At 35.7% G+C, this 13,918-nt stretch overlaps 1 protein-coding gene across 1 annotated transcript in view; it reads left to right on the top strand.

The window, feature by feature from the left end:
* The first annotated feature begins 12,178 nt into the window (after window positions 1-12,178).
* Window positions 12,179-13,918, top strand: part of LOC113231215 (probable G-protein coupled receptor CG31760) — a 111,016-nt gene continuing 109,276 nt past the window's right edge. The window contains exon 1 of the mRNA XM_026465421.1: window positions 12,179-12,271. The gene's annotated coding sequence lies outside the window, so the exon portion shown is untranslated. The remainder of the gene's footprint in view (window positions 12,272-13,918) is intronic.

Raw genomic sequence — 13,918 nt, 5'->3', positions numbered from 1 at the left:
CCCACAGTTGTAATCCATAACTCCAAACCGGTTTGAAACTGTTTTGTAAATAGTTAACTTGTTCTTAAGGATTCCTAAGTAGTTCCAAATATTCCTAAATTTCTTAATTATTTAAACAAACGACAAATGTTTCACAAGGTTTGAAAGTTCGTACAATTTTTTTTTTTTTCTATGAATGTAAGGTTAACATAGGAAGTCGCAAAATGAAAGGGATGGAAAGACGTGGATTAAAAATAACCTCACATACGTGATCAGAAACATCTTACGATTAGTAGACACGGCTATTGGAAGGACGATAACGATAATGGGAGAAATTGAGTAGCAGACTCAACATCAAGCAGAATTGCATACCTACTTTTAAAGAGACCATCATCAGTGGGTGCTAATAAAGATATATTAATAATGTAAGAAAAATACTAGAACGAATATGGAAGTAGCCCATAGTATCTGGAATGTTGCCTATCAGAAGTAAATAATACTTTTGTGTACAAGGACCATTAGTATTCATAACGGTCCAGGGATAAAAAAAAACATTAACTTTCTGTTGGGTGTCAATAAAATTTGTACGCGGCTGTTGATTGGTTTACGCACCACGAAGCTGTCGACTGAACTTTTTTACCTTAAATTATTTTAACCATATAAAAATTACAAGTAAGTTCAGACCAATTTCAGGCTGGTAATCGTAAACATAATATCAAACAGATTGGTGAAAAGAATGAAAAACAACATTCTTTTCATATCCAAACGGCGTCTGTCATACAAATTTCCAATTTGTTTAAAGTAAATGAACTTGCTCTTGACCACTACTAAACCTTTAAGCACAGATAGGGTCGACGATGGAACGAGCTCACCCAGAAGACACTTATTCAGTCGCACCTTAAAGATTTTTGCGTTGTATGTGCTCGGAAAATTAATTGTATGTAGGGAATTCCATTCTTGGGCTGTATGCGTAATAAATGATGACGAAAAGGGAATATTGGCCAAGTAGGAATGATACCGTACATTGGGATGTCTGAGCCTCTGAGTTGATATTTCACTGAGTTATCCCAAAGGTGACTGCTTCATACAAGAACGGATTTGCGCTTTGTACAGAGTTAGAAGCTATGCAGGCAAAAAATATCGCTTCATCTTATTACGGATACCCAACTTTTTAGCAGCAGTATGTGTTTTAGACTCAATATTAGCGGCAAAGTTAAGAGCTGCACTCAATGTCAGTCCAAGGAGCTCCAGGCTGTCGGTAACAGGGGCCAATTAACCTAAATTGGGATCCAATTTTATATATTTATAAAGTGTGGTAGGATCTTTTTACAACACCCCGCAAGTGTCACAACAGATCCCGATATCATCCCAAGGGAGGGTGCAGATAAAATTCACCACTCTGCGTTAGTGCGGGTTGGGTAAAATTTAAAACGCTTTAAGTAATTTACTTATATGTAGTAAACTAATTAGGTTTTATCTTCTCACAAATTATTAAAAGCGATTAACTTTGAAATCACTAACTCGGCTAAAGCCCTACAATTCAAAAGAAGCATTATGAATTTCCACGAACTGTAATGTTTTTTACAACAATATTTATTGAGTGCGGAATATTTGCGGGCGCGTTGTATTTGCAGTACATAGGCTCTTGAGGTACTTTGCTCACATTTAAGTTATTCTAATTATATGCTCAACATTTATATCTGACGAACACCAGTCTCCTCCATGTATTGACTGGAATTCAGTCGGAGTTTTTGAGAGTGTTTAAATATCTCTCTCGTATCTACATTATAATAGACATAAATTTCAGGAATGTCACGATTTTCTCCTTCATAACTTTTATTGAATTTAGGGTCTTGCTCGTTTATCCCTGTCGGTTATAAAGGTGGCTGTCGATAAAATCTCTCGTATTGAAATTATGATGAATGTCTATGAAGTAAATGGAGGGGAATCGACACCCGTACGTACATTTACGAAAGTAGGTAATATCGCCTACCTATATAATTATGTCACCTACAGATAAATTCAAGCCTGTGCAAAGTTGGATTTTGCCAATCACAACTCCAGGCAGATGGTGGCTTAGAGATCTCATCAAAGTTGAAAAACACTTCTATTGGGTCTTTGAAGTAGGTACTGTATTAGACACTTTTTTGCAATACTTAGTAGCAAATCTTTCTTATCGTAGAAGAATGTACATCAAGATGTAATAACAACAAACTACAAATCACGTTAAGTCAGCGGTCTAATATGTCGGACCGTCATTACATTCTCTCAGCAGGGTAATCCGGCACATACAGGGCGTGCTCCAATATACGCTTCCCTGAACAATGTTCCATAGCCTTACAGCCTAACCGACCTACTAATTAAATAATACCCGGTTGAACGAACTTCTGAGCTCGGCAAACTTGCTCAATATCAAAATAAAAGGTATACAAAGAAACGGTACTCGGTTTAATATGATGATTTTTCTGTACTTATTTTTTCCCTAAATATAAGATCTGATCTGAGTATTCCTTAAAGTATTATTTTTTCATGGCACACTGAATGATTAAAGTCTCATTTACTTTTACCATATTGATTTAATGAGCTTGATCAAGGGATAGTACACATGTGAAATATACATTAAAAACCCTACTTTTCATCACACTAGCTCGTAAACAGTGTTATGATACGCAGGCAAAATGGATCGTAATGTCTAAAATTGTGCCCACTGGGATTTTTCATTATATTATTGCCCTATTGATTTTTACGTCAAGATTAAGTAAAAAGTGTTTATCTTCAAAAAATCTGAACGTATATTTCGCATAAACTTGAAGTATAAAAAAACGAAGCATTTGCAATTTAACAATATTTTATTAAATTTCTTTTGTGAATTCAAATTCGAATCGTATTATCAACGGAAGAATAATAGCTGACTATCTATTTTAAAAAAATCTAAATCCACTCTATCTATTCAATCCATTTTCAAAATTCGTAATATTGTTGTGAACATTGACTTGTTGTGAAGCTATATTTATTCATGTAATAAATTAATTATCGTTGTATGCTTAGCATAATAACGCATAGAATGATAGTTTCATATCAAACGAACTGTCACAAGTGAGGCAAAAACCAAATTCATGTAGGCGTAAGCAACTTGTAACTACGCTCGTCGGCACGCACACAAATATACAAATAATGATCCCATGGAATAACATTTCCCTCAAAAGTGGGGAAATTGTATCTTGCTTAACTCATCATTAAATTAAGAGTGCCTACAGATTTGCCCGACATTGTCGATCAGGTGCCTACAGATGTGCTCGATTTTGTCGATCGTTACTGTCGATCGACAATGTCGACCAGGTGCCTACAGATATGCTCGGTTTTGTCGATGAAAAACAAATATAGCACTTATTTGTAAATCCAAGGTGGCGGACACGATTTTTCAAAATATGCTATATGGGTATCCTTTTCGAGGTATTTGGGGATGCTCATTACGAATATGGCACACATTTCTAAATCCAAGATGGCGGACACGAGTTTTCAAATAAATGCAATATGGGTATCATTTTCGAGGTATTTGGGGATGCTCATTACGAATATGGCACTCATTTCTAATCCAAGATGGCGGACACGAGTTTTGAAATAAATGCAATATGGGTATCATTTTCGAGGTACTTGGGGGTGCTCATTACGAATGTGGCACTCATTTCTAAATCCAAGATGGCGGGCACGATTTTTTCAAAAAATGCTATGTGGGTATCATTTTCGAGGTATTTGGGGATGCTCAATGTGAATATGGCACTATTTGTAAATCCAAGATGGCGGGCACGATTTTTCAAATAATGGCAAGTTGGGTAACGTTTTCGAGGTATTTGGGGGTGTTCATTACGAATATTGCTTTTGTTTGAACTGTCGTGTTTGCCATCTTGGATTTAGAAATGAGTGCCATATTTGTATTGAACATTCCCAAACATCTCGAAAACGATACCCAACTTGCCATTATTCGAAAAATGGCGCCCGCCATCTTGGATTTAGAGATAAGTGCCATATTCGAAAATTTTGGCTTTAGCAAAATGAAAATGAAAAATGCCATAAGCAAACATTAAAGAAAATAACTGTTAAAATAGATTAAAAAATCGCTTAAGAATGCTCCCCTTTTAAGAAAATAAAATATTTCAATATAAAATATTTCGCTTGAGTTACGAAAAGAAAGACATATAATAAGCTATCAAAGTTGTACTGGTGGTGCCAACACTATAGTAGAAATAAATATATACTGTAAATTTATTGCAATATGTGCTCCAATTCAAATAAAATTAAAATATATAATTATTCAATAAAGCATGAACGCAGAGCCGTTAAAAGTATTATAAAATAATTAAGTGTCCCAATCACTTACAGGAGTTAACGAAAACATTTAATATTTATTCAAGTAAATATTAGTTCAAGATGCGCAAATAAATCGAAATTACAGGCACCACTAAAATTTACGTAATATAATTATTTTGATACAGAATAGCAAAATGGGGAGAAAAAACGTTCGTTACTTTGCAACACTTTCGTATCTTGTTGCCGCGAAATTATTTTTCTGTTTTAGTGAATAATTACATAAAAATATGAGTTGAAACGCATTACTTACTTGTGGAATGTGATGTTAGTGTCTATTTTATGTTTGTCTGTTCTATTTTTACACCCATTTACCGCACATTTCGTCATTTTTAGCAAAAAATTTTGGAGCTGTTCGCGGTGCAATTTGACCTTGAGCACTAACAGCCCGCGCGCTCCTGGGAGCCCGTGTGGAAGCCTTTAACTTGCCTCACTTAGCGTGTGCGGGCTAGGTTTCTATGCGTTATTATTCTAAGGTTGTATGTATTTCCGCGCAAATGTGATGAAAAACATTGTACCTACGTAACACGGGCGGTAAAATTTACAAACTTCGAGTCAGCCTCAGCCCTCGGCTTCGGGCTTCTAACAAATTCTCGTTCGTAATTTCTTATTTACCGCTATGTACGAACATAGTGTACTATTGTAAATATGATGATATAAAGTCTGTCATATCACGCGTCGTATTGTGTTGTTGTAGAAATGTTATGATAAAACGCTAACTAGACAAGACTTGGTTTATTTAGAATGTCCCTCCATCTCGTATAAGCAGTATCGTAATAAGTGGAGATATGAATGATTCTATTTGAAAATTATTTAAAATACCCGAAGCGCAGGTTCGTAACAATTTAGATAAAATCCTCCAAATGAGAAGTAAAGTAGACTGAGCAAACGATTGAGTAAGGGTACTAAGCACTAAAAAAGACTGCAGGCATCTCTCTTAAACACTTTTGTTTAAATGAGATGTTTACAGCTCGTTGAAGTGAAAACTCATTCCTTAACAAAGTTTTACTGGAAATAATGAGGGAGATTGGTTGAGAAATAGTGGTAATTTAAAATGAAAGACAATTATGTAATGGGTGTGAAATCATCCCGTCATCCACATCATCGGGAGACTCGGTGTAGACTATGGTTCCACCCCTGCCTTATGGATATACCTAAGTTTTATTATTAAAAAATAAGTGCGCATTTGATTTCCATCTCACCTGATGGAAAGTGACGATCAAGTCGACTGTGGAGCATGCACACCTAAATAATGCCTATTCACTCTCGCCTTGAAAAGGTCCAAGTTATAGCGCTCGGGCAATAAGTCCGCAGGCAGGGAATTCCACCCCATAGCCGTTCGCCATTTAAATGTGTTAACGAAACCCCTCAAATCTTTGCAATTTAAAGTTCTGAGTGGCAATGTTGACCATAAAAAAATGGTATACATAAAAAAAGTCAAATGAGCACTTATTCTTACATTAAAAAAACTTGTACAAATTAATCGTAAATAAATCCAAAGTAATATTATAAATGCGAAAGTAATTATGTCTGTTATGTTTTCACACATAAGCCGCTGAACAAATTTTGACGAATTTTGGTAGTGATAGACGGGACCTAGGAGAAGGAAATAGGCTACCTTTTTCACAAAAATAAATCTTAAAGGGTGTGAAATATAGAATAAAAGTTTATATGGAAAACAGATAAAAGTATGGAAACCAGTGTAGCAAAGTAGGCCACTCCAAGTACTTATAACATAGCAGCTAGTATAAATATATCGAATTAAGTTTTGTATTTATCATTGTTTGAAATTCAAATTAGTACAACTTCTAAAAGTTGTAGAACAAATGTTATTTTCAGAATTAAAGAAACCAAATTATCATCCAACTAGATCATTTTGTAACACTGTCTACATTATTGAACTACAGTACTTGAGAGCCATTGAACAAAGAAAGAAAGAAGAAAGAAACGTTTATTCAGCTTATTAAGACTCATACATAACAAAACAGATTAATGATTACATACATATACCTATTAGCTGAAGCAGATCCAACTCAGCGTACGTCACAGCTCAACCGCTTTTATAAGATGAGATGGCACGAAAGTAACAATGTAATTAACACTAAAATTATAATATATAACTTAAATTTTAACTAAAAACAAGTAGAAAAATTACTAGCAATAGGAATTACTACATGAATTGAATGTATGAAATACTGCACTTGTGAGACATTTATAGAAGAACTAGAAAAGGCTGCCATTATTGCCGTAAGCTGTTTCTTCTATTAAAGCTCACTATTATTAAAAAAATAACAAGAAACAAAAATAAATAACTCAACTAAAAAGAAATAAAATAAAAACATAAACCGCCGCTTATTATAGCCTTATAGCGCTTATATAGCCGCTTATTTGGAGCTCTAGATAGTACTATTTATTTTAATTTTAAAAGATTGAATGGATGGTTTGTTAATAATTATAAAATTCTACAAGAAACCGTTGAAATTAGAGGATGTTAAGGACATTTTACACTAGTATGACACGGATAGAAATGCATTTAGTGTCGATGGTTTGGAAACTTGCATATTTCCTGGTGATACTGTTTTTCCCCTCGCGTTAATACATTGTATTTATTCATTTGTAGAGGTGAAGTGGAATAGGCGTAAGTAGCAGACGACGAGCAACCTTATAAGAATTGTTTAATCAACACCAAAAACAACCCTGATTGTATCTTGAGCTGGAATTATTAATGATCGTAAATGTTGATGAAGTGGATAAGATCGAAAAATACAAAGAGACTACGTCTTAGTTAGAGTACCTACGAAATGTGCCTCCGAAAGTACTTACCAAAATATATAGTAATAAAGAAGGATGGCGACATCCCGTGTATTTTGTGACCCAGTGTTTTTGACGACGTACATTAAAGAAACCTGTCAACACATGTGATTCATTATCATAACATCGAAAAAGCAAATTGAATACAGTCTGTAGAAGCTTGAGTTATAAAGTTGATATAGGTTATGTCTATGACATTGTCCTGTATTTCGCATCAGATGTTTGATCGTAGTAGCAGAAAACAACAAGTTTTCAGTTTGTTCCCAAAAATAATAAAGATTTTGCTGAATGTTCCCAAATTTGCCAAACTGCCACATTTAATACAACGTTAATATGTTCTGCCGCAATGAATGTGAATAAAAATTAAATCTGCCCAAATGGCAGAAATCTGCCACAAATGGTCACACTGTTCTCAATCTCAGAGTCGTATTCCAGAACTCTACTCAAGTCAGGACTTAAGTATAATTTAAAGCACTAGAACTCATACTCATGTCCTTGCCATTAGGGTCGTATTTCAAGTTCTGGAAGTCATACTCAAGTTCTGACTTGAACATTGAGTAGAGTTCAGGAATACGACTCTCGGGCTAAACAATCGGGCGCTGGTTGCCATTTTAGCCCTAAAACTCTCGATTGACCAGTCACATCTAAACCTTTTCGTATCATGGCACTTAGGCTATTTTTGACGACTGTAGGAGCGTTGGTGTGAAACTTACGAAGATGTAAACAAACTCCGTTCAATATGCTGGTGACTAGTTCGCATATATTGCTCAGTTCAGCTTCAGTCTGCGCACCAGTCAATAAAAATCTATCTAATCTAATAAAAATGTTGTATTATTTTAGAGATGGTTTGGTTATCGCATTCCTTAGCCAACTGTAGCAAACATCGCGTACTCAAAAAGGGAGCCAAAGCTGAGCCATAAGGTATTGTGTTTAATTGCAATATGCGTATATTTTCGGACTCTTGATCTCTCCAAAGAATTTGCCTATACATCTTCTCTATATCCGCTGTAACTATATATTTATGCTGCCTGAACCTTAATAATATAGACAGCAAGTCGTTTTGCACTACAGGCCCAACATACTGTATATCGTTCAATGACTTTCCTGATGTTGTTTTGGCAGACGTGTCAAAAACAATTCGTAGTTTGGTGGTTTCACTTTGTTCTCTTAGTACCGCTTGATGTGGCAGAAACTGACTACCTAATTCAGCCTCCGAGACTTCAATCAAAAGACCAAGATTTTGATATTCTTTAATAAAATCAGAATAGCCTTGTCTAAGTTTAGCATTCTTAGACATTCTCATTTCAATACTAAGCAATCTTTTTTCCGCTATGTTTGTACGAATAACCTAGGGCATCTGGCGATTCTCGAAAAGGGATCCTCGCAACATATTTCCCGTCACTATTACGGTAGGTAGAGTTAATAAAGAGCTTCTCACTATTATAATCCTCGAATGAGGTGACAGCTTTTGTACTAGGCAACTTTTCGAGTTCCCAGAATTTTGATAGTTGCTCTTTAATGTCCTGAGAAAAGTTACAGCGAACATTTTAAGACCTCGTAGAGTCCTTGGGCCTCCGTAGGGCCAGCCACTGTCCATCCTAGCTTTGTTTCGGTCAAGATTGGTTTATTTTTACCCAGTTTAACCTGATTGGACCCAACTATGTCCCAGAATATGTCTGAGCCTAGCAGTAAATTCACTTCTACCGGAGAGTAAAACTTTGGGTCCGATATGAGATAAATTATTTGGTATATTTAATTGTGTTTGTACCTTCATGGAAGGAAGTTTATCGGTTACAGTCGGAACTATATGACACTTGACAGTACCAGTGAAGGAGGTGTGCAGTGAATTTAATCACAAGACGCATTTATTTTCGATAGTGTATTATTAATACCCGAAACAGAACGATTTACTTTAATCGTATTACAGCAGATTCTTTGATTAGCCCTTTCAGTAATAAAAGAGGACTGACTGCCACTGTCTAACAATGCGCGCAGGACGTACTTATTACCATTATATGTCACCCTGACAAGCCCAATGGTAAGCAAAACTTGATCAGAATCTACGGTTGCCATAGTGACAGTAGTGTTTGACAAAATCGCCGTTTCAGGTTGAACAGCAACACTTGAAGGAGCTGGTAATGTATACAAACACTGATTATTCTTAGTTGAAACAACAGCTGCTTCCTCTCCACTTTGTTGCTGGTTGAGTATTTGTTTATGTAATAGTGTACTGTGTCTTCTTTTACAGATCCTACACCCATTGGCACGACATTGATGTGTTAGATGGCCAGGGTGTAAACAATTTTTACACAATTTCCACTGGCTTTCTTGCAGATAGCGCTCATCCACAGACAATGATTTAAACTTGGGACATTCAATTAATTTATGACTTTTATTGCAGGACTTGCATTCGTAACCAGAGAGTGCCGACAATTGTAGAAGCTATAAATGATTTTGTTGTTAATAAACTATGTTTTTCATTTATTGAAACTGTCCTAGCAGAAGACACCGTTTCTAAAACATCAGCCCTATTGCGCAGAAATTTATAAAAGTCCTGTAATGACGGAGAAGCGGTGTCACTTCTGAACTTCTCCCGTCTCCTAGCCGTAGCATTGTCAAGTTTTGACGAAGCCATAAATATAATTAAAGTGTCCCAGTTCTCGGTGTCTTCACCAAGAGATTTGAGTGCCTGCAAGTTTTTAGATAAGTTGTCGATCAATTGACGTATGCCTTTATCACTTTCCTTCGACAAGGGCTCAATACCGAACAGACATTTTAAATGTTGATTGATCAACAAACGCTTATTATCGCAACTTTCGCGCAGAAGCGACCATGCGATAGGATAATTAAGACGGACACAGATTTAATCACAATACTTGCATCACCTTCAAGGAATGACTTAAGGTAATGAAATTTACATGTATTATCAAGATCCTCGTTATCATGGATTAAAGACAGATAAAGATCCCTAAATTCCACCCATTTATTTGTCTTTTCATCAATAAGAGGAAGTTTCAGTTGTGGCAGTTTAATATTTTTAGAACCACTGCGCTGGCGGTTGCTTTGACTGAAGAATTCGTCCACCTGGTGGTGGTCATCTTTGAAGGCGGCAATAAATTCTCATGCTTGAGCAATCACACTGTAAAATTCGAAGAAAATTTTTGAGACCTCTCGTTCGATTTACTTCATCTTCAGATTTATCCTCTAATTCTATATTGGATTGAACCTCCTCAAAGATATTAAAGCACTGTTCGATTTTAGATAATCTCAATATACATTCATTAATTGACACTTGCGTTGGTTTCTTTTGCTCCAACAAAGACATAAGAAACTTTTTAAATAGGATTAAACGAGTTCTAATCGTCCCTTTTTTACGTTTGAGATCGCTTAAATCAGACATTTTGTAAGTGCGAGCACGGTAACTATTTAAACCAACTCATACACTTAAATTACTTTATATAAAAGTGACAAGAAATTCAACACTTACAGTAATGATCCCAGTCTTTGTACTTTACGTAGACTTCACGTAATAAGTATGAATAATCAATATTGTTACGAACATACGATTTTCGGATAAACGGCGATACATTTATCCCATAAGTAGCAATCCTTATGCTCACCGGCTTGTGGCGAAACTTGTGGAATTTCTTTTAAAATAAAAATAGAACCAGATTAAATGTAAAAACGAAAATTAAAATCAATTATTATCGAACATTCCAGAGCTATTTTCTGCAATTCCCACTTCGATTCTCATCTATGTGCTCGTAAGCTATTTTACTTTTATATTATAGGTATGCCTATATTATTGGTGTTAACTTTTATACAGCTTTAAAACATCACGTCGGGGTCACCAAATTGTTAACGCTGATAAATAAGAGTCCATTGAATTTTTAAAGAAAATCCTTCTGATTTACACTAATAATGGAGTCTTATTTGTCGGCGTTAACACTTATCTCTCATTTAAATTAAACTATTTTGTTACAGCTTTAGGCATTTTATAGCTTTAATTTTTTATGTGTATACTACAAAATAACCAATACTTTAGGCAGGTAAACATTCAATCATGCTTAAAATGAAAAGTACGTACAAGAACGTTACCTAATCTATGGTCGAACTTAATTAATTGCGTTGTGCTCTTGTATTTATTCTAAAATACATTGTTTTACAATTTCTTTATTAACGACTTCTAAAAATATACATAAATATGTTGGTAACTAGGCGTAAACTAAAACGTAAAATTAAACTAGCAAAGTCTATGAATGAAATTTTAGAATTATTGAGTCAGCTTTCGCCATCCTTCTTTCCTACAGTAAAGTAAAAGAAAAATGTTCAGCATATTCTTCATATGCAAGTATCTACAAATATGTACTCAGAATGAACAACGATGCTACGATCGATCAGAAGAGTTAACAGAAATTGATTTGATTTGTGACTGAAATAACATTTCGAAGCCGCACAAATGCTGCGTGCAATCATATTCCAATTGGAAACAATTTTTTATTAAATCTTAGACCTTCCGTCCTTGGAAATACATTTCCAAGAAGTGAGAGAACAATCTTAGAGTGTAAATATAGCATTGGTTTTAATATTAACTTAAAAACTTTAAATTTAAAAAATTACTTCTCAATCGAGACTACGGAGTTGATTGCATTTGTTGAAAGAGTTCCCCGAAGACCAGTTGTGACTCTTTTTAAATGAATTTCAACTCTGAAAGTAAATTTATCAATTCGTTAGACTCTTTCCACTTTCAGTAATGAATATTTGCTCGATTCAAACCAAAACTAAGCTAAGGTAAAGTTTTAGGCTCAACTCACACTGGCGCAGAGTCGAAGCGTCGCGACGCGTCACATTTTTCCCCTATAGCACATTTATCTCCAATATTAAGGTACAAATTTGTGTTATGCAAATATGGAGTCAAGAGTCGCGCGTTGATGCTTTGTTGCAGTCGAGCGGCTTCGCGCGTCGCCGCGCGTTACTTGAGCGCAGTGAGGCGTCAGACGCCGACCACACTTTGATCCGGGCGCACTAATGCGAGCGACGTCGCGCGTCGATGCGCGTTGCCAGGTGTTATAGTTGAAAAACAAGACGCGACGCGGCGCTTCGGCTCTGCGCCAGTGTGAGTTGAGCCTTATTTTCTATATTTGCCGAGGCGAAGAGATCAAATAATATGTGACTTTAAATATTTTCCTGGAAATGTGTCTTCCAGATCACAGTGTTACAATAAAACCAAAAGCAATACTCTCACATGTAACGCCAATAGCTTAACAATTTTAAATTGTATTTCAATCTCATGTTTCTTCTATATATGTATAGGTTATTTTTTAAGGTGTTTACTAGATCCTCTTAAATTGCGGAAGACAAGAATTGTTCCATATTGAAGTCTACGTACGAGTATGTCTGTCTACTCGACTCAAATGTATATATCATAGAAGAGCTGCTTTTTTTAAAAACAATATGGGTAGAGTTACCACCTAAAACATTATTAAATAATAAACTACTCAGTAAAAATATGTATAAACCACCTGCCGAACTTTTTGTCCGGGTTTGTCTATTGTTCCCTTACTATCCTTTTAAAGTCAGAAACAAATTAAACAATACTTTACCTTCATGTTCCCATTGAAACCACAAATGAAAGCAAAGAAAGCAATTGCTATTAGCCGTCTACTTAATCAATGCAGAAGCTTTGTGTTAGACTGTTCGATCTTCATGACCAGTCCAGTGTAATTTAGACACCTACTAAACATCTACCTAAATTTTTGAATCTGAAATACCTACGAAACAGATAATGTTTGTTATGTAATGAGCGTTACTGTGTTCCGGTTTTGAAGGGTAAGGGTTTAGGTGAAATTACAGGCACATGGGACTTTTCAACTTATGTCTCAGGGTGAACGGGCGCAGTGGTAGTGCCCCTCAGATCTTTGCAATTTAAAGCTCTAAGTGTCACCGTAACTGTTGTGGACAGGCGTGTAGCCTTACCATCAGGCGCACGACTCTTTAGTCCCGTCACTTGATGTTATAAAAAAAAATGTTTCAAAACGTAGTGTACCCTAAGATTTACTGATTTACATGGATTGCTACTAGGGTTTTTAATCGTGCTGCATTTCCGCATCCCGGAAAAAATCGAGATGCGGAGCGAGATTCTCGAAAATTCCAGAAAAACGAGACTTACGAGATTATTTCAAAAGTAGGTCTCCCTGTTTATAGGCTAGGCATTTAGGCAGACGTGGTATTTGAATGAAGTTCTTTATTAACTCGTATAATAAAATCAAAATTTATTTTTGAAGATTTTTATGTTTATAATGAGTGCGTTCTTTATGTCTATGTTCTATACATTAATATCTTCATAAAAAGGCATTTAGATACAGAGGATCCCATTTTTTTACTATTGTTTTTCAATCCCCACAGATACTAAACCCAGTCTGCAGTGTCGCTACGTCCATGTACCCAGAATAAAAAATTACTGCTGGCTTAGTGCATTTTTTAATACTTACTGTTTAATTTAGTGACAAATTTAATTTTTTGTTTAATTTTGGTACCAGTAGGGCCCCTCGTGAAAGAGTTCGATCAGAGAAGTGCTGCCACCTTACCTATTTCTGCCGCCAAATAATAATGTGAGCGTTACTGCGTTCTGGTTTTGAAGAGTAAGGGTGCTGGGGAAATTACAGGCACATGGGACTTGTCAACTTATGTCTCAGAATGACCGCACCGGCAGTGCCTATCAATCCTTTCAAAACTCTGAGTGGCATTGCTATATTTGCATTGC

Source organism: Hyposmocoma kahamanoa, unplaced genomic scaffold (assembly GCF_003589595.1).
Source record: "Hyposmocoma kahamanoa isolate Upper Pololo Valley unplaced genomic scaffold, ASM358959v1 65, whole genome shotgun sequence".
NCBI lineage: Eukaryota > Metazoa > Arthropoda > Insecta > Lepidoptera > Cosmopterigidae > Hyposmocoma > Hyposmocoma kahamanoa.
Note: the sequence above shows the minus strand (reverse complement) of the source record. Positions and strands in the feature narration are given on the sequence as shown.